At 40.7% G+C, this 26163-nt stretch overlaps 1 protein-coding gene across 4 annotated transcripts in view; it reads left to right on the plus strand.

The window, feature by feature from the left end:
- Positions 1–280: 280 nt before the first annotated feature.
- Positions 281–26163, plus strand: part of LOC116467169 (zinc finger MYM-type protein 2) — a 142727-nt gene continuing 116844 nt past the window's right edge. For 2 of the 4 annotated variants that reach the window (XM_032150693.2, XM_058437787.1), the window contains exon 1: positions 2179–2247. The gene's annotated coding sequence lies outside the window, so the exon portion shown is untranslated. Of the gene's footprint in view, positions 300–946; positions 1181–2178; positions 2248–26163 lie in introns of those variants that run through there. The other 2 variants (XM_058437786.1, XM_032150692.2) reach the window with 2 other exon arrangements.

The following is a 26163-nucleotide window of genomic DNA, read 5'->3' on the forward strand; positions in this document are numbered from 1 at the left end:
CCCTCCAACCGGTGGGAGCCCAGCTCTAGGGGAGCCCGCAGCTCCCTCCATCTTGGTTGATGGAGGCGGGGAGCGGCGTCTGGGTCTCTCCACCGTCGTGCCCGTCCCCTACGGCCCCGCGGACGCAGACGCCAGCAGCCGGGGCTGTTCCCTTGGCCGAATGGTAGAGCCCAGTCGGGGCTTCCCGAAGACAAGTTTCCCGGCCCCACGGGGTTTGGTTTTTAGGGGGTCCCAAGTTCCCACAGTCGTCCCGACAAAATGGAGGACGTCGTCTCCTCCTGCTGCAGCCATGGCGGGAGGTGGGGGACTATTCCCCACGGGGCGCAGCGAGGGTGGAAGGGCCTCCACTGCCCCCAGCGCGGTCAGGACACCAGTTCACCCGCGGCCCCGAAAGCCCATTCGGCCCCGCTCCAGCGCCTCCCCGGCCTCGCCCCTCGCAGGGGCCTTCAAGGAACTGGACAGGGAGGGCGTTGGGGCATCGAGGCCGCGGCTCTCCTCGGGCAGAGGCGTTGGGAACCGCTGCCGCGGCCTGGGCGCCCGGGCTCGGGCGAGGGCAGGCGGCCCCGCCGGAGTCTCCCGGGCTGTGTAGGTCCCGGAGAGCCCCGGGCCCCGAGGAACCGAAGCGGGGTCGGTGCGGCGGGCAGCGAATCTCGGGCTCCTGACCCTGGCAGACCCGGTGGGTGGGGGCGGGGGACCGGCGGGGAGGGGACCCGGCCGGGAGTCGAGAGCCGGCGGAGGCGGGAGTGGAACGGCAGGGCTGGGGGAGTGGCCCGCGCCTGACGGACAGCCCTTCGGACCACCCCACCGAGGGGGGGGCCCCTGAAGGACGGCCGTCGGAGCCAATGGGCGTGCCCGAGGCGCTCCGCACCGCCTTCCCTGTCAGCCAGTGAGCGCGCGGAGGGCGGGGCCTCCCCCGGGCTCTGCCGCGCCACCGCCTCCTCCGCCTCCTCCTCCTCACCAGCGCTAAAGCCGGGACTGGACCGAGCGGAGTTGTGCGTGTCGCCGAAGGGGGGTGGGCCGGGGGAGGGGAGGTTCGTTCCGCGGAGCCGCAGCCAGAACCGGGTGAGGCTTATCCCCGCTGTCTTTCCAGTCCAGGGCCGCCGAGAGTGGGGGTGGCTGGGAGCAGCGCAGCCTCCGGAGGAGGAGGCGGAGGCGGAGGCGACTTGGGAGGCGGAGATGGGTGAGGGCAGCCTCCGGAGCCTCCCACCGACCCGGGATTAATACCCCGCGGCGCGGCCGCCGTCGCCGCTGCCGCGTCGGGGCCTCGGGGGCAGCTCGGGGCTGCACTCATGTCACAGGCGCCTTTGCGTGCGGCTCGAGGGGCTGGGAGAGTGCGGGCGAGGCCGGGAGGGCTGGGTGAGGCGGCCGCCAGCGGTGGGGGTCGCGGGGCCGGCGGGGCGGCGGGGCGGCGGGACGGCGGGGCGGGGGTGCCGGCCGCCCGGGGAGGTCGCGGGGCATTTTCCTTTCTCTCCTGCGGGGGGCGGGGGAGGGGCGCCCCGGCCGGGTCTCCGCTCTCGGGAACGCGTTCCCACCCTGTCCACCGGAGCCGAGGTCCCCAAGTTTTTAGGGGTGAGGGCTGCTGCCTCTGCCCCGCCGGGTCTCCTCCTTCGCTCTTCTTTTCCTCGGCGCTGCGCTGCGCGGCTCTTGCTCCGCACGTATTGTTTGGCTGGGTCTCTAATGGCGGACGGGGAGGCAGCGCTGCCGGTCGCCGACTGCAGGGGGGGGCAAACCTCGGGCCCAGGGCAACTGCTTGGGGCAAATGTGGTCGATATCGGCCCAGCGGTGACGTGAGCCGCCCCTTACCTCTGAATTGGTACTTGGAGTGACGGGGATGACGCTGGATGGGCAAATTTAGGAGGGAATACAAATCCCTTGCTGGCGTCGAGGCAACGTTTTCCCTTCCCCCCTCCCTTCCCGGGAGCAGGCTCGGTGTCCTTAGGCCCCCTCCCTTCCAGATTTTGCCTTTCACATGGGTTTTGGCCCCAGATATATATTTTGCGCTGTTTTGCCCCACTTACGCAGGAGGGGGCTGTTGTGCGCATGGTGGGGGTAATAATAGAAGGGCCGAACCTCCTTGACCTCTTATTCCTTTCTCTGCCTCCTCCTGGCAGAAAGGGTTGGGTTCTCCCACCAGGTCGTGTGTTTTTGATACATTTTTCTTTTTTCCTCCTATCCCAGGACCAAGAATCGCCTTCAGCCCTGTCTGGTGCATCCTTGGCAGAAAGTGAGGAGGAAAACACCCCCATTGTGAGTCCTTTGCCCCTAATTTGTTGCTAATAGAGGACATTGTCAGGTTGTAGGGGTTCAGCTATGGGACCTGGCCCTCCCCGTTGTTTTGAGGGGGAGGAGCTTTCCCTTGGGTGGCAGCTGCCCCCAGGGCGAAGCCTGGGTAATGGCTGGTGAGGCAGCTGGGAGTGGGCGCTGCTGTTTCCACCGCTGCAGACATCGCTCCTGCTGCTGCAATACCAACCTCAGCAACCAGACGACGGGCTTCTGCAGCTGCTCACGTTACCCGGGAGGAGGGGTGGTGCGAAGGAGGGCATATTTCTGGTGCCCTCTAGAGTTCCAAAATGGGAATTAAAGTTATTTCTTGTTGAATGCTGTGCATGCAACCTTAACATTTTTTCTTCCTTAAACAATGGCTAATTGATTGAAGGAATTGGAAACATAGAAAAAGTCATTTATGTTTTTGTTTATGTCTATTGGAAACACAAATTTTGACACTTATGGCTCATGAGTTGCTAGATCTTTTTCATGTATTTGCTTACGAAAGGGATGGAGTCAACTCCTCTAGTACTATCTTGTTCACCAAGTAGTCTGAAGTCAGCACTCTGGGCACATTATCTCTCTGGAGCCCATTGACAGTTGATATTGTAACTTGTCAGAGATGAGTTATTTACGCTTAAGTATTCAGTCCACATGGTTCAAAAAATAGTTAATTGATAAGCATTTGCTGAATATGCATTGTGAAGGATGATGTGAGAATAGTAACTTGTATTAAATATACATCATTCTAGGCACAGTCCAGGACACTTTCCTTTAATCTTAGCAAGTAGCCCACAGGGTAATACGAATGGCATGTATTGAGCACTTATTGTATGCTAGCCCAATTCTAAGGTTTTTTTTTTTAATTTATTATGGAAACTTAAAATTTTACTAATAAGAATAGTGTACTGAACCTCCATGTACCCATCATTCACATTCTAAAATTATCAATACGTGCCCACACTAATTTTTAACATGTGTTAAGTAATTTAATTATCACGAAAATCCAGTGATATTGATAACCACAGTTATCAATTAGATTTTTATACTGCCTTGTTTCAAAACTAACGGGCTGTTTGGATCAGAATTAACATAGTCTCTTTTTCAATGTGTCTGTACAATTTACAGTCTGTAATTGTTTTCTAAATATTGCTAACTTGAATGAATATAACTTCTCTAATGAGTTTGAAGTTCATCTCAGGTATCAGATCATTCAAATATAATGAGTCAAGGATTAGATCTTTCAAATGGATGATGCTTATCGCCACATATTTTCACAAAAGATTTATCTTTCTAGGATTTTTTTTCTTTGTTCTTAGTTACGTTGATGGGGAAGCTTGATAGTTGGTTGTGTTTAGTAGATATTTGGAGATGAGGAACATAAAAAATGTAAAATCAATACTTTTCTGTAATGTCAACGTATGTATACTAACGGAAAGCAGTGCTGCTTTTACATAATACCAGAATGGTTCTTGTTTTGCTTAACGATTTAGCTTAGAGTTGAACATTTCTTTACTTAAAAACAGCAACTAGTGATGCTGTTATGTGCTAGACAGTAAGATGAAGATAACCTGATGATTTTTAATTGGCCTTGACTAAATAAGTACTTTTATTATACAGTAGGAACATATGTAAGTGCTTTTAGATCCATTTACAAAGTATTTTGACAGTTAAAAATACTTTGCATATTTATGGCATATTTCTTTAGTGCATCCTTTATAATAAACTATTCCCTCCCACCTATCCTTTTAAACTGTTGGGAGGAAGATATAAAGTGGTCCCTACTCTTCCATGGGCTGGGCTTTTGTATCTCATGTGGTGAGACAACCCTGAATCACTCAAGTATGACATATACGCTGACATATGAACATTTTTAATTTCTGTGTGGATATAGAGCTTATATTATCTTTGAACAACAGTTTTTATTTTTCCAGTTTTATTGTATTTTTCCCTTGTTTGAGGTACAGAGGTGTACAAATTTAATATTAATACATTTGAGACAAAGTGAATCTTTGCCTTCAATCAGATGCTCTGGTATTAATGTGATGGGAAGAATAGGTATGAAATGCTGAAACTCTGGTGTCAAAAGGCGTGGTACAATTAGAAATGTTGTATTTTCTGTCTCTCTAGCATTAATATGTCTCCATCCCATTTGACAATATTATTAATATATATCATAATAAATGTCGTTTATTATGAGAAGACTGGGCTATTCAAATTGCATGTGATATATATATATATATATATCTATTTTTTTTTTTTTTTTTTTTTTTTTTTAGATGGAGTTTAATTCTTGTTACCCGGGCTGGAGTGCAGTGATGCGATCTTGGCTCACTGCAGCCTCTGCCTCCTGGGTTCGAGTGATTCTCCTGCCTCAGCCTCCCAAATAGCTGGGATTACAGCCTCCCAAGTAGCTGGGATTACAGGCGTGCACCACTGCCCCTGGCCAATTTTGTATTTTTAGTAGAAACAGGATTTCACCATGTTGGTCAGGCTGATCTCGAACTCCTGGCCTCAAGTTATTCGCCTGCCTCAGCCTCCCAAAGTGCTGGGATTACAGGCGTAAGCCACCTTGCCCAGCCTTTTTTTTTTTGTTTTTTGTTTTTTGGTTTTTTTTTTGAGACGGATTCTCTCTCTGTCATCCAGGCTGGAGTGCAGTGGCGCAATGTCTGCTCACTGCAACCTCCGAGGCCTCCAGGGTTCAAGCATTCTCCTGCCTCAGCTTCCCAAGTAGCTGGGACTACAGCACGTGCCACTACACCTGGCTAGTTTTGTATTTTTAGTAGAGATGGGGATTTTTAGTAGAGACGAGGTTTCACCATGTTGGCCAGACTGGTCTCGAACTCCTGAGCTCCGGTGATCCGCCCGCCTCAACCTTCCAAAGTGCTGGGATTACAGGCGTGAGCACCGTGCTGGCCTGCATGTGATTTTTTTAGCGAATGCAAGGAGAACCCAAACTCAAGTGTTTTCTCTCATTGGATTCGCAAATAGTATTTTATGTAGGGCATTTCAATTTAGGGAAGAAATAAATTGCTTTGACTCCCTGCCTTTTCCTCCTTTAAAAACACTTCAGTTGGTTAATTTTCTTATATTCCTGTCAAAGCATAGAAGTGAACAGGACTTTCAAGTATTCAGATCAAAGAGTTCTAATGCAGGTCTCCGATATATAAGACTTACAAAGTTGTCAATGAGAAAAATTGCTGTTGGATAAATCCATGAATTTGAGTGCAGCAATCTGAGTAACCGTTGCAGCTTATTTTCATATTTTATTTTGGTTGTATACCAGCAAGAATTTTTTTTTTATGTAGTTGGAGTTGCACATTTTTATATTTGCAGCCTGTTTTTTTAAATAAGTCGCTTCGTAGTCTTAGATGTCTCTTACTGAAATAGACATATGAAAAGGATCTTTATGGTCATCACCAAATGCTTGGCAACAAGATGAATTGGTCATTTTAAAATGTGTTAAAATTTGGATTATAACACATTTGAACATATCTGTTGTTTTTGTGCATATTTTAAGATATATTAATTTTTTTTAGATCAAGCTTTACACAATACTTGAAGCACTTCTGTGGAGCTGCAGAATAAATTTTCATAAACATTTTTAAACTCTTTTAAAGAGTTTAAAAAATGATGTGCAGAGAGGTTAGCAAAATCACTTGATTAGTATGACTTTGGGATTTGTTCTTAGTACTGTTTTATTTTTAACTTTATAACAGTCCATTGAAAATTAGAAGTAATAAATTTTAAGAAAAATTAATGCTCTTTAATTTGAAAGAAAGGTATAGCTGTTGAGTTTTAGTTGTACTGATTTGATTAATGTTCTATAAGTATTCATGTTTGCTATTTCAAGAAATGACGTAAGAGTAAACTGGTTGGCCGGGCTCAGTGGCTCATGCCTGTAATCTTAGCTTTGGGAGGCTGAGGTGGGTGGATCACCTGAGGTCAAGAGTTCGAGACCAGCCTGGCCAATGTGGTGAAACCCTGTCTCTACTAAAAATACAAAGATTAATCAGGCATGGTGGTGGGCACCTGTAATGCCAGCTACTCAGGAGGCTGAGGTATGAGAATCACTTGAAACTGGGAGGTGGATGTTGCAGTGAGCCAAGATCCTGCCACTGCACTCCAGCCTGGGCAACAGAGTGAGAGACCGTCTCAAAAAAAAGAATAAACTGATTATTCACAGAAATAGGTAATGCATGTTTAATAAGTCGGTTTTTTGTAGAGACAGGGACCCGCTTTGTTGTCCAGACTGGTCTCAAACTGCTGGACTCAAGCGATCTTCCCACCTTGGTCTCCCAAAGTGTTGAGATTACAGGCGTGAGCCACCATGCCCAGCCAGTAGGTTGGGTTTTTAAAAACTTTTGCACATTTATGTTTTATTAGTATAAGTTATCTTGTTTTTGTTTATTCTTAATTTAGACCCTTCTCTTTAATATCAATAGGCTGCCAAGGATTAGGTTTTTCTCTCTTTTTCAGAGGGTTCCAGATTTGTTTTTTCTAAGTGTTCCTAGTGAATTTCCAGGTCAGATTAGTTTTTGTGAATTTATAAATTAGTCTAAAGAGTTTTAAAAAATTTATCCATAAAAATGTTTTTTTATATTACAAGTTAATGTTAAATTGTAATCTTTCAGGATGAATTTACTAGGAATATAATTAATTGTTGCAACTTCATATAAAAATGTTGGGAAAGATCTGTTAAAACTCTTGCATTAAACTTATTTCTCTCTAACCATGCGTTTAGATTGGATAAGAAAAATACATAGCTATTTTAAGTAACATTGGGATGCACAGTTAGAAGTTGCAGACAGAATAATGTTTGTAAAATGTGGCTATAATACAGTGAGACAAATTCTTTTTACTTTATAGCCATACATGTGTATATTACTCTCTGCCATAGTCACCTGGATACCATCTCTGGACTTACTAGTGTAAGAATTGACAACTAAATTTTTGGGTTTTGTTACTTAACATTAAAAAATGACTTTTCTTCTAATACTGGAACAGTTTTATAATCATTCATTTCAAAGAGGTATGTCTTTTTCCTAGGAAGAGTAGTATTTCTTGGAATATCAAGTTGGACTAGACAGAATGTTCAGGGTAATAAACAGGGGACTGATTCAACAAATTGGATGTTACAACACCTGTTATATATTAGATAGTCATAAAAGATGTGTTCTGTTAATTATGGGCTAGCAGTTTCTTTGGCTCTGCTTGGAAGAGCATTTCATCTAGACTTAGTGAATTGTGTTTCTAGTTCTATAGAACTAAGGAAAGGTTTGGGTGGAAGTGAAAATATAAGTTAAATGAAAATTTTATTTTATCCTCCTGTTTAGATTTGTACTTTTTTTCATTCCAGGCTTATCATATCTTATTTTAATCATATTAATTATTTCTGGCCCTGATAGGGTATCTGAATTGTTTTTTTTTTTTTTTTTTTTTTTTTTGAGTGAGACGGAGTCTTGCTGTGTTGCCTAGACCAGAGGGCAACGGCATGATCTCAGCTCACTGCAGCCTCTGGAGTCTTGCTGTGTTGCCTAGACGAGAGTGCAACGGCATGATCTCAGCTCACTGCAGCCTCTGCCTTCTGGGTTCAACTTCAAGCAATTCTCCTGCCTCAGCCTCCTGCGTAGCTGGGATTACAAGTGTGCATCACCACACCTGGCTAATTTTTGTATTTTTAGTAGAGACAGGGTTTCACCGTGTTGGCCAGCTGGTTTTGAATTCCTGAACTCAGGTGATCCACTTGCCTGGGCCTCCCAAAGTGCTGGGATTATGGTCGTGAGCCACCGCGCCCAGCCTGCTTGTTTTTTTACCTAATGAAAAATTTGCACTTGTTTTAATTAGTTACAGGAAAATCATTATTATAAAATTTAACAGGTTTTAGCTTTATAACTTTACTATGAATATTGTCTCACTTTATTTTGATTTTTGTGTGTCTTAATATTGTATAGTCCTGTTTCTTAGCCAAATAAATGTTAACTCCTGCCTAGGAAGTCATTCCATCCTATGCCTCTGTATGGTTTTACATTGCTTATGGAAGAGAAGCTTCTGTTCCAGTTAGTCTCTCTTCCATAGCACAGACTCTCTGTTATTTCATGTTCTCTTTATTTGTATATCACATTTTCCTTTTAAGGACTACTCTTCTATTTTCATTCAGTCTTCCTCCTGGACTTACCTGTTCATTTGTCTTTCCTTTTCCTAACTCCTTTTGGTTTTTTTTAAAAAAAGACCACAGTATCTGTAATAGCATCCTATATAAAAGTCTGATTATACTGTGCTTTTAGGGGGTATGTTTCCAAATTACAGTAAACTTGTGAATTTGGTGAAATCATGATATGTGAGTGTGGTTCTAGAGATATATAAGTGCCTCACATGGAAAGGGAACTGGTGAGTACTAAGAGAAGATTGGAAGGATAATGACTTAATTTTGCAGATTTGCTGCCAAAAAAAGCCATCTTTCTCATTGTAGCATGACATGAGTTGGAGTCATACAGATTCAGGCTTAAATCTGCCCTGCTCATGAAGGGAGTTTTGGGGTGATAGAGTGTTATATAAAACTAGATTGTGGTGATTGTTGCGTAAGTATATACATGTAATACATTTATCAAACCTTTCACTTAAAATAAGTAAATTTTACTACATGTACATTATGCTTTAATATAACTATTAAAAACAATTTTGCTCCAGTATTTACCAGTTTGCGATATCAGGCAAGCCATGTAACCTCTGAGCTGTAGTTCAGTCAGTTAACAAATGAGTATGGTAATGCCTGGTTTCCTGAGATTGTTGAGATGAGGACTAAAAATAATACAGGGTATGCAGCTGGCCTATAGTAGGTGCTCAGTTAATAGCAGCTACAATTCTTAAACTGTCTGTTTATATGGACCAAACGTAATGAATTTGCTGCCACCACCTGGTATGGTAAACTTACTGTGTGCTCATCTGGTAATGACTAGAAGAATTTCTATGTTTCTCTTCACCGACTTCCCTCTTCTGGCTTTTTCATTAGTCTGCAGTGCTTTATCCTTCATCGAGATAAAAATGCTTTATCCTCCAGAATCTCTGCATCTTTTTTAATGATTTCTTCTTTTCCCTATACTTTTAGAGAGAAATCCGCTGTCTGATCTGCACTGTCAACACTATAACAAATCTGCTCTTTTGAGGTCACTAGTGACTTAATTGCCAAATCTTTTAACTGCTTCTTTCGGTCTTAATTCTGTAACATTTAAAATTTTTACTTCTGGGGCTTAATGTGGTCTCATAGTTATGACCACCTCCTTCACTTCCCCTCGCTAGACTTTCCTTTTTTTGAGCCAGAGTTTTGCTCTTGCTCAAGCTGGAGCGCAATGGTGTGATCTCGGTCCACTACAACCTCTGCCTCCCAGGTTCAAGCGATTCTCCTGCCTCAGCCTCCTGAGTAGCTGGGATTACAGGTGCACTGGGATTACAGGTGTGCGCCACCGCGCCTGGCTAATTTTTTTGTATTTTTAGTAGAAATGGAGTTTAACCATGTTAGCTAGGCTGGTCTCGAACTCCTGACCTCAGGTGATCTGCCCACCTCAGCCTCCCAAAGTGCTAGGATTACAGGCGTGAGCCACCACACCAGGCCTCCCCTCACTAGACTTTCTAATGTTGAGACCTTTAAGTGTCCTTCACTGTCATCTTTAGCTCTCTCTTATTTTGCTTTTTAACTTTCACCTTAGTCTGTTAGAAAACGGAATTATTTACAAGGCAATTTCTTCCTATTCTTGACTCCATTGTAGCCAGATTAAATTTTCCTAAAGCTCAGTCTGATGACATTGCTCATTTTGCAAAAACTTGAGAAATTTCTGTTGGCATGTGGAACAAAATAAAAATTAAGCCTGGACTTAAAAGCCATTTTAAAAAGAAAAAATCAAGTAGAAAGTGTATTATGTGTGTTTTTCATGTAAGTTCTCACTGTTCAGTTCAGGGAGGTAGTCATATAAATGAGTAAATGTAAACAAAGTGTAATAGGTAATAAACAGAAATGAATAATTATATGCATATCACGAAGGACACTTAAAGAATATTTTGGTTATAAAAATAAAACATTCCCTTAATATCTTTTTTTTAAATTTTATTATTATACTTTAGGTTTTAGGGTACATGTGCACAATGTGCAGGTTTGTTACATATGTATCCATGTGCCATGTTGGTGTGCTGCACCCATTAACTCATCATTTAGCATTAGGTATATCTCCTAATGTTGTCCCTCCCCCCTCGCCCCAACCCACAACACTCCCCGGAGTGTGATGTTCCCCTTCCTGTGTCCATGAGTTCTCATTGTTCAATTCCCACCTATGAGTGAGAACATGCGGTGTTTGGTTTTTTGTCCTTGCGATAGTTTACTGAGAATGATGTTTTCCAGTTTCATCCATGTCCCTACAAAGGACATGAACTCATCATTTTTTATGGCTGCATAGTATTCCATGGTGTATATGTGCCACATTTTCTTAATCTAGTCTATTGTTGTGGGACATTTGGGTTGGTTCCAAGTCTTTGCTATTGTGAATAGTGCTGCAATAAACATACGTGTGCATGTGTCTTCATAGCAGCATGATTTATAGTCCTTTGGGTATATACCCAGTAATGGGATGGCTGGGTCAAATGGTATTTCTAGTTCGAGATCCCTGAGGAATCGCCACACTGACTTCCACAATGGTTGAACTAGTTTACAGTCCCACCAACAGTGTAAAAGTGTTCCTATTTCTCCACATCCTCTCCAGCACCTGTTGTTTCCTGATTTTTTAATGATGGCCATTCTAACTGGTGTGAGATGGTATCTCACTGTGGTTTTGATTTGCATTTCTCTGATGGCCAGTGATGATGAGCATTTCTTCATGTGTTTTTTGGCTGCATAAATGTCTTCTTTTGAGAAGTGTCTGTTCATGTCCTCTGCCCACTTTTTGATGGGGTTGTTTGTTTTTTTCTTGTAAATTTGTTTGAGTTCATTGTAGATTCTGGATATTAGCCCTTTGTCAGATGAGTAGGTTGCAAAAATTTTCTCTCATTCTGTAGGTTGCCTGTTCACTCTGATGATAGTTTCTTTTGCTGTGCAGAAGCTCTTTAGTTTAATGAGATCCCATTTGTCGATTTTGGCTTTTGTTGCCATTGCTTTTGGTGTTTTAGACATGAAGTCCTTGCCCACGCCTATGTCCTGAATGGTATTGCCTAGGTTTTCTTGTAGGATTTTAATGGTTTTAGGTCTAACATATAAGTCTTTAATCCATCTTGAATTAATTTTTGTATAAGGTGTAAGGAAGGGATCCAGTTTCAGCTTTCTACATATGGCTAGCCAGTTTTCCCAGCACCATTTATTAAATAGGGAATCCTTTCCCCATTTCTTGTTTTTGTCAGGTTTGTCAAAGATCAGATAGTTGTAGCTATGCGGCATCATTTCTGAGGGCTCTGTTCTGTTCCATTGATCTATGTCTCTGTTGTGGTACCAGTACCATGCTGTTTTGGTTACTGTAGCCTTGTAGTATAGTTTGAAGTCAGGTAGCGTGATGCCTCCAGCTTTGTTCTTTTGGCTTAGGATTGACTTGGCGATGCGGGCTCTTTTTTGGTTCCATATGAACTTTAAAGTAGTTTTTTCCAATTCTGTGAAGAAAGTCATTGGTAGCTTGACGGGGATGGCATTGAATCTATAAATTACCTTGGGCAGTATGGCCATTTTCACGATATTGATTCTTCCAACCCATGAGCATGGAATGTTCTTCCATTTGTTTGTATCCTCTTTTATTTCATTGAGCAGTGGTTTGTAGTTCTCCTTGAAGAGGTCCTTCACATCCCTTGTAAGTTGGATTCCTAGGTATTTTATTCTCCTTGAAGCAATTGTGAATGGGCGTTCACTCATGATTTGGCTCTCTGTTTGTCTGTTATTGGTGTACAAGAATGCTTGTGATTTTTCTACATTAATTTTGTATCCTGAGACTTTGCTGAAGTTGCTAATCAGCTTAAGGAGATTTTGGGCTGAGACAATGGGGTTTTCTAGATATACAATCATGTCATCTGCAAACAGGGACAATTTTAACTCCTCTTTTCCTAATTGAATACCCTTTATTTCCTTCTCCTGCCTGATTGCTCTGGCCAGAACTTCCAGCACTATGTTGAATAGGAGCGGTGAGAGAGGGCATCCCTGTCTTGTGCCAGTTTTCAGAGGGAATGCTTCCAGTTTTTGCCCATTCAGTATGATATTGGCTGTGGGTTTGTCGTAGATAGCTCTTATTATTTTGAGATACGTCCCATCAATACCTAATTTATTGAGAGTTTTTAGCATGAAGGGTTGTTGAATTTTTGTCAAAGGCCTTTTCTGCATCTATTGAGATAATCATGTGGTTTTTGTCTTTGGTTCTGTTTATATGCTGGATTACATTTATTGATTTGCGTATGTTGAACCAGCCTTGCATCCCAGGGATGAAGCCCACTTGATCATGGTGGATAAGCTTTTTGATGTGCTGCTGGATTCGGTTTGCCAGTATTTTATTGAGGATTTTTGCATCAATGTTCATCAAGGATATTGGTCTGAAATTCTCTTTTTTGGTTATGTCTCTGCCAGGTTTTGGTATCAGGACGATGCTGGCTTCATAAAATGTGTTAGGGAGGATTCCCTCTTTTTCTATCGATTGGAATAGTTTCAGAAGGAATGGTACCAGTTCCTCCTTGTACCTCTGGTAGAATTCAGCTGTGAATCCGTCAGGTCCTGGACTCTTTTTGGTTGGTAAGCTATTGATTATTGCCACAATTTCAGAACCTGTTATTGGTCTATTCAGAGATTCAACTTCTTCCTGGTTTAGTCTTGGGAGGGTGTATTTGTCGAGGAATTTATCCATTTCTTCTAGATTTTCTAGTTTATTTGCATAGAGGTGTTTGTAGTATTCTCTGATGGTAGATTGTATTTCTGTGGGATCAGTGGTGATATCCCCTTTTTCGTTTTTTATTGCATCTATTTGATTCTTCTCTCTTTTCTTCTTTATTAGTCTTGCTAGCGGTCCTTTTTTTTTGTTTTTTGAGACAGCATCTCACTCTGTCACCCAGGCTGGAATGCAGTGGCACAATCTCGGCTCACTGCAAACTTCACCTCCTGGGTTCAAGTGGTTCTTATCCCTCAGCCTCCCAAGTAGCTAGGATTACAGGCGCCTGCCACCATGCCCAACTGTTTGTATTTTTAGTAGAGATGGGGTTTCACCATGTTGGCCAGGCTGGTCTCCAACTCCTGACCTCAAGTGATCTGCCTGCCTTGGCGTCCCAAAGTGCTGGGATTATAAGCGTGAGCCATGACATCCAGCCAAGAACAGGAAAATTCTAAAAAGAGATGAGTAACAGAAGAAACTAGCATATTATGAAGCTACAGTAAATGAAACAGTGAGGTAGGGAATAAGAAAAGAGAGACCAAACAGACAAAAAAAAAGTCTGAAATAGACCCAATATATCAAGGAATTTAGTATACAATGAAATTTCAATAGGTTATATAAATTTTTCAGAAAAGTAGTATAAAACAACTGGGAAGCAACTGAGAAATATTACTTTGAATTCTTGTCTCACACTGAAAGAAACTCCAATACAAAAATAAAAACTTGGGGACCCACCTACCCCTCATCATACATAAACGTTAATACAAGATAAAGTCTTAAATTTAAAAATTTAATTAAAAATTTAATGTAAAAATAAATTACAAGAATACCGAACATTTATTTTTATAATTTTAAAGTTACAAGATCCTTGTAAATCTGACATAAAAAAACAGATGAAATAACAAATTTTTTAAAAAAGAAAAAATACAGATGAAGACAGAGACTTTAGGCGAAATGGTGTGGCAAGAAGTTCTAGGTATGAGTACTTCCACCCAAGCAACCACTGAGTGGGAAAAAATGATTGGAACCAACTACTTTGGATCTCCAGAACCTGATTGTACACCTAAAACAAATACAGGAGCAATGGAGGGAGAGGCTGGTAATCATTCATAAGTGAATAGTACAAACCAGCCACTATCCCTCATTCTTCATCCCAACTCAGCTTTGGGAATAGCATATTATGTTCTTGGCACAGCTGGCTGTACACAGGGCTGACAGGAACTTTTACCAAAATTTGGGATTGTGTGTTTGGGCTGGTCTGGAGCAGACACTTCCTTGGTTTCAGCCTTCTGGGCAGGAGTAGCTTTCCCTGTAGCATCTATCACAGATTTACTGAGATATGACCCTTTTCTCTTTTCTATGCAGACATTTAAGGAAATTTTTGTCAGGTCACTACCTCACCACAGAGATAATGAAACAGAAACTCCAGTGCCTACAAACAAGAAACATAAACTGGGCAAAAAAAAAAAGGGCAGAAAAAGTCATGTGAACAGCTCTATCCCTCAACAAGTAAAAAATCTGCAATCTGTAAAGACTGGGAGAATCAGATTTCCAAAGTTAACAAAACATTTGAAGAAACAATGGCTGAAAACTGCCCTAATATGATGATGATAAATATACATATCCAAGAAGCTCAACGAACTCCAAAAGCAGGATAAACTCAAAGATATCCATGTCAAGACACATTGTGGACCTCAAAGAGAGCAGAAATTTTGAAAGCAGCATGAGAGAAGAGACTCATCTGATTCAAGGGATCCTCATTAGATTATTTAGATTATCATTATCAGCATATTTTTCATCAGAAACTATAGAAGCCAGAAGTCAGTGGGATGATATATTTAAAGTGCTAACAGGAAGAGAGGGAAAAAAAAATCTGTCAGCCAAGAATTCTATATGCAGCAAAAAATCCCTCCAAAAATAAGGAGAAACTAAGACATTTCCAAATAAGCAAAAGCAGAAAAGAAGTTCATTTCCTGCAGACCTGCCCGACATGAAATGCTGAAGAGTTCTTCCAGCAAAAATGATAAAACACTGAACAGTAACTCCACATAGTAAGAAGAAATAAAGAATATGAGTGAAGGTAACTAAAGAGGTAACAGAAAAGTCAGCGGTAATGTACTTTAGGTTTATAATTAATTTTTTTATATGATATAAAAGGCCATAAAACAGTAATTTTAAGCCGGGAGCAGTGGCTCACACCTGTTTAATTCCAGCACTTTGGGAGGCCAAGGCAGGCAGATTCACCTGAGGTCGGGAGTTTGAGACCAGCCTGACCAACATGGAGAAACCCCATCTCTACTAAACATACAAAATTGGCCAGCCATGATGGCACATGCCTGTAATCCCAGCTATTTGGCAGGCTGAGGCAGGAGAATCACTTGAACCCAGGAGGCAGAGGTTGTGGTGAGCCAAGATTGCACCATTGCACTCCAGCCTGGGCAACAAGAGCGAAACTTCATTTCAAAAAAAAAAAAAAAAAAAAAAACCAAAAAACAGTAATTTTAAATTTATATTAATGGGCACACAATAAATACAGATGTAATCTATGACAATATTACAAACGAAGAGGACAGAGAAGTACAGCAGTAGAGTGTATACTTCTGAAGCCAAATTATTTGCAATGTTATTATAAATTTAATCTTCTGCTTGGTGGTTCTATCCATTTTTGGAAGGGTATAATGGCTATTTTAATCCCCAAGGTAACCATTTAAAAACTACTTTTAGGCTGGGCACAGTGGCTCACGCCTGTAATCCCAGAACTTTGGGAGGCCAAGGCGGGAGGATCACTAGGTCAGGAGTTCGAGACCATCCTGCTTAACTCAGTGAAACCCCATCTCTACTAAAAATACAAAAAAATTAGCCAGGCATGGTGGTGGGCACCTGTAGTCACAGCTACTCAGGAGGCTGAGGCAGGAGAATGGCGTGAACCCGGGAGGCGGAGCTTGCAGTGAGCTGAGATTGCGCCACTGCACTCCAGCCTGGGCAACAAAGCGAGACCCCGTCTCAAAACAAACAAACAAAAAAAACTTTTAAAATATATAGAAAAGAAGGAAATCAAATGGTACACTAGAGAAAAATTAAACATAAAAAGCAGTAATAGAAGAAATGGAAAGGGTTGGCTGGGCACGGTGGCTCATGCCTGTAATCCCAGCACTTTGGGAGGCTGAGGTGGGTGGACCATAAGGTCAGGAGATCGAGACCATACTGGCTAACACAGTGAAACCCCGTCTCTATTAAAAATACAAAAAAATTAGCCAGGCACGGTGGCGGGAGCCTGTACTCACAGCTACTCGGGAGGCTGAGGCAGGAGAATGGCGTGAACCCATGAGGCGGAGCTTGCGGTGAGCCAAGATTGCGCCACTGCACTCCAGCCTGGGCGACAAAGTGAGACTCTGTCTCCAAAAAAAAAAAAAAAAGAAATGGAAAGGAAAAAACATAAGACATGCAGAAAACAGCAAAATGGCAGAGGTAAATCCTTATGAAGACTTACCCTAGATATAAATGGATTAAATTATAATAAAAGATACACTGGCAGACTGAATTTTTAAAAACACGATCCATCTATATGCTGTCTACAAAAGATTCACTTTAGGGCTGGGCACCATGGCTCACGCCTGTAATCCCAACACTTTGGGAGCCCAAAGCAGGAGGATCACCTGAGCCCAGGAGTTTGAGACCAACCTGGGCAACAAAGTGAGATCCCATCTCAATTTAAAGAAAAAGAAAAAGATTCACTTCAGATACAAAGATATAGAATAGCTGAGTACTATTTTCTGTTAGCATAGAAAACCTAATATATGCAAATATTAACCAAATGAGAATTGGAGTGGCTATACTAATCAGAAATTAAATCAAAAAAGGTTGTAAGAGACAAAGGACATTATATATTGATGAAAGGTTCATTCTAGCAAGAAGATACAGCAGTTCTAAACATACAGATACCTAACAACTAAGCCCCAAAATATATTAAAGCAAAAATTACCAGAATTAAAACGAGAGATAGACACAAAACTCTATGATAATAGCTGGAGACTTTATTATACCCTTCCAAAAATGGATAGAACCACCAAACAGATGATCAGTAAGGAAATGGAAGGGGCTTAAACAACACTATAAACTACTTAGACCTAAAAGACATATACATACAATAGACCTCTAAAAGGAAGAAAATTCTGACACACGCTATAACATAGAACCATGAGGACATCAGGCTACCTGAAAACAGCCAGTCACAAAAAGACAAATACTGCAAATTCCACTTATGTGAAGTATCTAAAGTAGTCAAATTCATAAACAGAAAGTAAAATGCTGGTTACCAGGGGCTGGAGGAAGAGATAATTGGGGAACTGTTGTTTAATAGGTAGAGTTTTGGTTTTATAAAATAAAAAAGGTCTGGAGATCTCCTGTGTGACAATGTGAATATACCGACCAATATTGAGCTGAACACTTAAAAGTGGTAAAAATAGTAAATTTTATGTTTTTTTTTTACAATTTAAAATAAAAAATAAAGTACCATTTCACACGCATTAGGATTGCTATTTTTTTCTTTCTTTTTTTTTTTTTTTTTTTTTTTGAGGTGCAGTCTCGCTCTGTTGCCAGGCTGGAGTGCAGTGGCATCATCCTGGCTCACTGCAACCTCTGCCTCCCAGGTTCAAGTGATTCTCTCCTGCCTCAGCCTCCCAAGTAGCTGGGACTACAGGCGTGTGCCACCACACCCAGTTAGTTTTTGTATTTTTACAAAAAATTTTTACCACGTTGGGCAGGATGGTCTCTATTTCTTGACCTCGTCATCTGCCTACCTCGGCCTCCCAAAGTGCTGGGATTACAGGTGTGAGCTACCGCACCTGGCCTAGGATTGCTATTTTTCTAAAAAAGGAGGTCAGGCGTGGTAGCGCTCACACCTGTAATCCCAATGCTTTGGAAGGCCAAGGTAAAAGAATCAATTGAGCCCAGGAGTTCAAGACCAGGCTGGGCAACATAGCAAGACCCCAGCTCTACATACATACATACACAAATTTTAAAAATGGAGGAAAAAGTTTTTTAAAAAAAGAAAAGTGCTGATAAGGACCTTCAGAAATTGGAACCCTTCTGTATTGCTGGTAAAAACGTAAAATGGTACCACACCGTGGAAAACAGTTTAATGGTTCCCCAAAGTCACGTGTGGATATTAATCTATGACCCATCAATTTCACTGTGAGATATAAACCCAAAATAACTGAAAGCAATGACTCAAATAGATACTTGTACAACAATGATCACAGAAGTATTTTCACAACGGCCAAAAGGTGAAAACAATCTAAGTGTCCAACAAAGAGTGAATGGATAAATAAAATGTTGGTAAACATATACAGGGGAATATTATACAGCTTTAACAATGAATAAAATTCTGATACATACCACAACATAAATGCACTTTGAAAACATTATGCTAAGTGAAGCAGGCCAGACACAAAAGGACAAATATTGTAATTCCATTCATGAGGTAGTTCGATACAAAAGGTAAAACAGAAGTTAGCAGGGGCCTGAGGGAGGGGAGACAAGGAATACTAATGAATATGGTTTCTATTTGGGATGATGAAAACATTCTGGCAATGGATAATGTTGATTTTTACAAGATACTGTGAATGTACTTAATGTCACAAAATTGTGTACCCTTAAAAATGGTAAAAAATGGTCAATTTTATGTTACTATATTTTTTTTTTAGAAAAGAAGACACCATATGGGGGAAAAAATACCAAAAACAATGATATCCTATGAAAAGAAAATTTTTGTCATATTGTAATAAAACGAAGGCAAAGAGCTCCTACAACCAATGAGATAAACCAACAATCAAATAGAATAAATGACAAAAAATAAACACAGTTCACCACACAAAAAAATCACTCTTAAATATATATCTACAAAAATACTACTTAAATTCTGAAAGGCCACCAATTTTCTCTTATATTAACAAAGGCCCACCAAGTCTTAACAATATCCCATGTAGCAAGACTCCCATTCTGTTAATTGGTACAGTCTCTACAGAGGGCAACTAAAAAAATATTTCTTTGACCAACCAATTCCACTTTTAGGCATCCGTCCAACAGATATATTATCTCATATTTTAAAGAAGAGGCCAGGCACAGTGGCTCACGCCTGTAATCCCAGCACTTCGGGAGGCTGAGGCGGGTGGATCACAAGGTCAAGAGTTAGAGACCAGCCTGGCCAACATGGTGAAACCCCATCTCTACTAAAAATACAAAAATTAGCCGGGTGTGGTGGCGGGCACCTGTAATCCCAGCTACTCAGGAGGCTGAGGCAGGAGAATTGCTTGAACCCAGAAGAGATTGCAGAGTGCCGACATCACACCACTGCACTCCAGCCTAGGCAACAGAGCAAGACTCCGTCTCAAAAAAAAAAAAAGTAGAAGGATATTCATGGTAAAATCAAAAGATTTAAACAATCCAAATGTCTCAACACACAATGGATAAAATTAATGATGACAAAGACATACAACAAAATACTAAGCAGCACTTCAAAACAATGAAGCAACTCTAAATGGACTTACATGCTAATAAGGATCAACCACACATACAAATTAAGTGTAAACAGCAAGGTATAAAACAATGCATAAACGCACCACATACAGTATCTCTGGATAAACGCCCAAGAAAATGACAACAGTGGTTTGCCTCTAGGGAAGAGAATTGTGTAGATGAATCAGAGGGAAGAAGAGTGAGTTTTCCTTCTCACTGTTTACCCTCTTCTACCCTTTAAAGTTGGTATCATATGCAAATATACTGGGATTTGATTAGGGTTTCACTGAATTTAAGAGATTAATCTGGAGACAAACTAAACATTTTTATATTATGGAAGTCTTCCCATTCAGACACTGGCACATCTTTCCATTTAAAGTTTTCTTATATGCCCTATGGTAAGGGTATCCAACCTTTTGGCTTTCCTGGAAAGAACTGTCTTGGGCCACACATAAAATAAACGAATAACTGATGAGCTAACAACAACAACAAAAATCCAAAAAAAAAATCTCACAATGTTTTAAGAAGGTTTACAAATTTGTGTTGAGCCACACTCAAAGACCTCCTAGGCAGCACGGGACCTGCGGGCTGCGGGTTGGACAAGCTTGCCCGATGGTATTGTGTTGGTTTTTCTTTTCTTTTTTTTTGTTTTGTTTTGCTTTTGTTTTTGTTTTTGAGACGGAGTTTCGCTCTGTCACCCAGCCGGGAGTGCAGTGGCATGATCTTGGATCACTGCAACCTCTGCCTCCCGGGTTCAGGCAATTCTGCCTCAGCCTCTCTAGTAGCTGGGACTACAGGCGTGCACCACCACGCCCAGCTAATTTTTGTATTTTTAGTAGAAACGGGGTTTCATCACGTTGGCCAGGCTGGTCTTGAACTCTTGACCTCAGGAGATCCAGCTGCTTCGGCCTCCCAAAGTGCTGGGATTACAGGCAGGAGCCACCACGCCCGGCCCCCCTATGGTATTGTTTTATAGTTTCCTTCATTAAAGTCTTGCATACTTCTTGTTATAGTTATTCCCATTTCTTACAAGAATAAAATGGATTTCTCCATTACATGAAAAAATTTATACAGCAAAAAAAGATACCATAAATATATATACTTGTAGCTGGGCGCAGTGGCTAACGCCTATAATCTCAGCACCTTGGGAGGCTAAGGTGGGCGGATCACCTGAGGCCAGGAGCTTGAGACTAGCCTGGCCAACATAGTGAAACCCCACCTCTACTAAAAATACAAAACTTAGCCAAGCCTGGTGGCAGGCACCTGTAATCCCAGCTACTCGGGAGGCTGAGGCAGGAGAATCGCTTGAACCCGAGAGGTAGAGGTTGCAGTGAGCCGAGATCGCACCATTGCACTCCAGCCTAGGTGACAAGAGCGAGACTCCATCTCAAAAAAAAAAAAAAAAAAATCGATATAGATATATATAATTTGTAACAGCTATAACAAAGAATCGATACTTATACTTCAGAGGGAAGACATTAAATTTAGCTATTTGATAATATACAGTGTTGGGAAGAATGTGGAGGAAGTGGTGGAAATGCAGTTGGTATAGTGGAATAATGGAGGGCAATTTGGCAGTTATCTATTAAAATATATAATATGCATATATACTCTGACTCAGGAATTCTTATTCTCAGAATCTTCCCTAGAGAAAACACTCTTAAATCCGAAGAAAATCCAAGTATATTCCTTGCAGGATTATCTATAATAGCAAAAAATTGGAAATAGACTGTCCATCAAAAGAATGTCTAAGCTGTATTATATCCATGCCATTAAATACTTCATGACAGTTAAAAAGGAGATCTTTCTGTAGTAACTCTTAAAGACAGCTAAGACATACCACTAAGTGAAAAAAAAAAAAAAGTTGCGAAAAGATATTTATACTATACATGTTTTTAAAAGGCATACACAATATTACTAGATAATTCTTAAGGGTAAATGTAATACACACTAAAGTGATATTCTTAACCTTTGGAGAATGGAGACAGGGACCAGAAAATCAAAGACAGATAACGTAAATTATGTATTCACATTGCTTACAATTTAGCCACCAATCTGTTGAACATATCTTTATTAGATACCTAAAACAAAGCTAGTCTGGCTTTAGAAAATGATAGGAACCATTTAATTCATGTACTCAGCTATAAAAAAATCCATTCAAGGGTTATGACAGAGTCTAAACAAAAATCCCTTTGATCTAATAAATACACGAATAAATCAATTATTTCATTCAGGAATCTCTAGGGTGTAGAATTTCTAGAGGTAAGAAATAATTTCTTCTCTCCCATAGGACCAAAATTCAACTACAAGGTACTTTCTAGTAATTTTAACTTTCTTTGGGGATCTCATCCATTCCCATGATTTAAAATAATACCCTAAATACCCCTAAACTCCTTAATTTATCTCAATCAAGATGTTTCAAAACTCCAAACTGCCTACTCTCTACATGTAGTTTTTTTTTTTTTTTAACTTACTCTATCCCCTTTCATCTGTACCTCTTCCAGTTTTTGCCATTTCACGATGTTTTGTGTCTAGCGACTCAGTAACAGAAATCTGGAGGTCATTCTTAATTTTTTCTCCTTTCTTCCCCTACAGTCTGCAATCATCAAGTGCTTATCCTACTTCCAAAATCAATCTCGAAATTGTCCACTTTTACCCATCTCTACTACTATCCTTCTTGCCTGAGAAGTCCATCATTTTTCTGCTGGAATACTGACATTACTTACTGTATTCCCCAGAATATCTAAAGAACTTCTTCAAAATGAATCAGCCGGGCATGGTGACTCACGCCTGTAATCCCAACACCTTGTGAGGCTGAGGTGGGCGGATCACCTGAGATCAGGAGTTCGAGACCAGCCTGACCAACATGGAGAAACCCCATCTCTACTAAAAATACAAAATTAACCTGGTGTGGGGGTACATGCCTGTAATCCCAGCTACTTGGGAGGCTGAGATAGGAGATTCGCTTGAACCCTGGAGGCAGAGGTGGTGGTGAGCCGAGATCACACCACTGCACTCCAGCCTGGGCAACAAGAGTGAAACTCCATCTCAAAAAAAAAAAAAAAAAATATATATATATATATATATATATATATATATAAATAAAAACTAAAAATGAAATCAGACTACAACAGTCACTTCTTCTGTGGCTTTTCAGTATACTTAGGAGAAAAGCCTACAATTCTTCCCCTTACCTGTATGTAATATTTCCGTCTGATTTGATCCCTACCTATAATCTAGGTTCACTTTCAGCCCTACTCTTCCCCACCTTGCTCATTAAGCTTCAGCTAAACTAAACTAAGCCTTCTTTCAGGCTGTGGAAGAGTTCAAGCTCCTCATCTCAGGATTTTCCTCTGCCTGAAAGACTCCTTTTCACGCTTCCGTCTATTCTCTGCTTAAATGTCATTCTCTCAAAGAAAGATCCTCCTGCGTCAAACACTCCACCGATCCATCACTGGTCTCAATTAGGTGTCTCCTGCTACAATCTCAAATCATACTCATTTCCTCAGCTGCATTTATCCAATTTGCAATTATGTTTGTTGATCTGCAATCTGTAACCCCCAGAAGACTGCAAGGTCCATGAGGGCAAAGATCTATGCTCTTATTGCCTTACTGTATCCTTGAACTTAATAAAAGCCTGGCCAATAAATATTTACTGAAGGAATATTTTTCCTTAACAAATAACCTTTCTGGGATTTGAGGATGCCTTTTTTTTTTTTTGGTTTGAGGTTTCTACACTCCTACCTGACCCACACTGAATTCTGGCTCTCTCTCTTCTTGTGTGCATAGGACAATCACTTCACCCCCAAGCCCATTTCCCTGCTATAAAATGGAAAATTAGAATAACTTCCTCAAAAGATGAAACAAGCTAAAATATAATTATCTCTATCCTTTGTCTTTGGTCGTAATTTTTTTTACTTCTATATTCATCTGCGTAATTACAGTTAGTAACATGACCTGATTGTAGTCCCTAATGAAAGGTTATCATACCTTATCCCTATCATCCCCTTTACCAAAGAAGCTAAATAAACCCATACTTCCTTCTCCAAACATAGTTTGAAAACTACAACAGCAAAAATAAACTTCAACTACACACGTTAATTTGGAAACAAATCATCAAACATTCATTTATTCTGATGACCACTTGTTGGTATTCCAAATCTATGATCTAGTGTAATGAATGTTTTTGATAACAAATTTTCCATAACGTTTAAACAGATGGAGTAGAGGGCTTTTAAAAAAACATTACCTTCTTTACGTGACTTCAAATGTTCCATGATTAAGACCTCATCTAACCTAAAGAAACAACAACACTTGCATCAATAAGCAAATGAGACCACAGATCCAATAAGGTAGACTTCAGGTACTAAGAATCTATTTCTCTCATACAGACTATTACTAAGTAAAAATCTCTTGCCTCTGTTTCGTAAGACTCAAAACTCTTTTTTAACCAGCATTTTTTTCTTGATATGTTCAAATGTTTCAGATTGCTTTAAAAAAGAAAAAAAAAAAGTCAACGGAATACAGAGCACAGAGTATCAGAATTTCCTTATCAGACAAATTTCAGAAAATAAAAAATCTTATCACTCACAATTCAATAGCTTTTTATTTTTTAAATTGTCTAGTAAATAAAGTGAGCCTGAAGCAAAGAAGGCAACTCTCAATAAATCTTAACTAAAGAAGGCAGTCCTCAATAAGTCTTATTTTGCTGATCTCTTTTATTCAATCCCTTCCCTTCATATCTTGAGTTATACTTTTGCCTCTGAATTTCATCAGACATCTAACACAATAACTACCAATTATGAAAAACATGCTTGACAGCACTCTCATCACAAGTTCCTTGAAAAGACCTTATACTATATTATGACCCCATTTTACAGTTGAGTAAATTACTCTGTACAATCAAGTAAATCTCTGGCACACAGCTGTAGATGGCACATGCAAAGTTTGCACCTAAAAAGTCCACATACCTTTCATTATACCACATTATCTTCCCATCAGCTAGAACTAAGACTAGTGAACTGGCCTAATAAACTGATCACTAGAATTCAAACAATCAGCTAAAGACTTCTGCAACATAAGGATAGAGAACGGAAAACAAGGATGTCAAGACAGCGATGAATATGTCCATTGTTGATAGTAACGGTATATATGCAAATTAGTGTGATGACCAGGTGGAAAAATCATAAGAATACATTTTAAAGTTTAAACACTGGTCTCAAGGGGAATGGAATTATGTGGGAACTCTCATTTTCTATGTCACATATATTTTTTACTGCATAAAGATATTAAGGGAATTTGCATTTCTCTGATGGCCAGTGATGATGAGCATTTTTTCATGTGTTTTTTGGCTGCATAAATGTCTTCTTTTGAGAAGTGTCTGTTCATGTTCTTCGCCCACTTTTTGATGGGGTTGTTTTTTTCTTGTAAATTTGTTTGAGTTCATTGTAGATTCTGGATATTAGCCCTTTGTCAGATGAGTAGGTTGCAAAAATTTTCTCCCATTCTGTAGGTAGCCTGTTCACTCTGATGGTAGCTTCTTTTGCTGTGCAGAAGCTCTTTAGTTTAATTAGATCCCATTTGTCAATTTTGGCTTTTGTTGCCATTGCTTTTTGTGTTTTAGACATGAAGTCCTTGCCCATGCCTATGTCCTGAATGGTATTGCCTAGGCTTTCTTCTAGGGTTTTTATGGTTTTAGGTCTAACATGTAAGTCTTTAATCCATCTTGAATTAATTTTTGTATAAGGTGTAAGGAAGGGATCCAGTTTCAGCTTTCTATATATGGCTAGCCAGTTTTCCCAGCACCATTTATTAAATAGGGAATCCTTTCCCCATTTCTTGTTTTTGTCAGGTTTGTCAAAGATCAGATAGTTGTACATATGTGGCATTATTTCTGAGGGCTCTGTTCTGTTCCATTGATCTATGTCTCTGCTGTGGTACCAGTACCATGCTGTTTTGGTTACTGTAGCCTTTTAGTATAGTTTGAAGTCAGGTAGCGTGATGCCTCCAGCTTTGTTTCTTTGGCTTAGGATTGACTTGGCGATGCGGGTTCTTTTTTGGTTCCATGAGATACCATCTCACACCAGTTAGAATGGCCATCATTAAAAAGTCAGGAAACAACAGGTGCTGGAGAGGATGTGGAGAAATAGGAACACTTTTACACTGTTGGTGGGACTGTAAACTAGTTCAACCATTGTGGAAGTCAGTGTGGCGATTCCTCAGGGATCTCGAACTAGAAATACCATTTGACCCAGCCATCCCATTACTGGGTATATACCCAAAGGACTATAAATCATGCTGCTATGAAGACACATGCACACGTATGTTTATTGCAGCACTATTCACAATAGCAAAGACTTGGAACCAACCCAAATGTCCCACAACAATAGACTAGATTAAGAAAATGTGGCACATATACACCATGGAATACTATGCAGCCATAAAAAATGATGAGTTCATGTCCTTTGTAGGGACATGGATGAAACTGGAAAACATCATTCTCAGT

This window comes from Hylobates moloch, unplaced genomic scaffold (assembly GCF_009828535.3).
Source record: "Hylobates moloch isolate HMO894 unplaced genomic scaffold, HMol_V3 SCAFFOLD_4, whole genome shotgun sequence".
Classification (NCBI taxonomy): Eukaryota; Metazoa; Chordata; class Mammalia; order Primates; family Hylobatidae; genus Hylobates; species Hylobates moloch.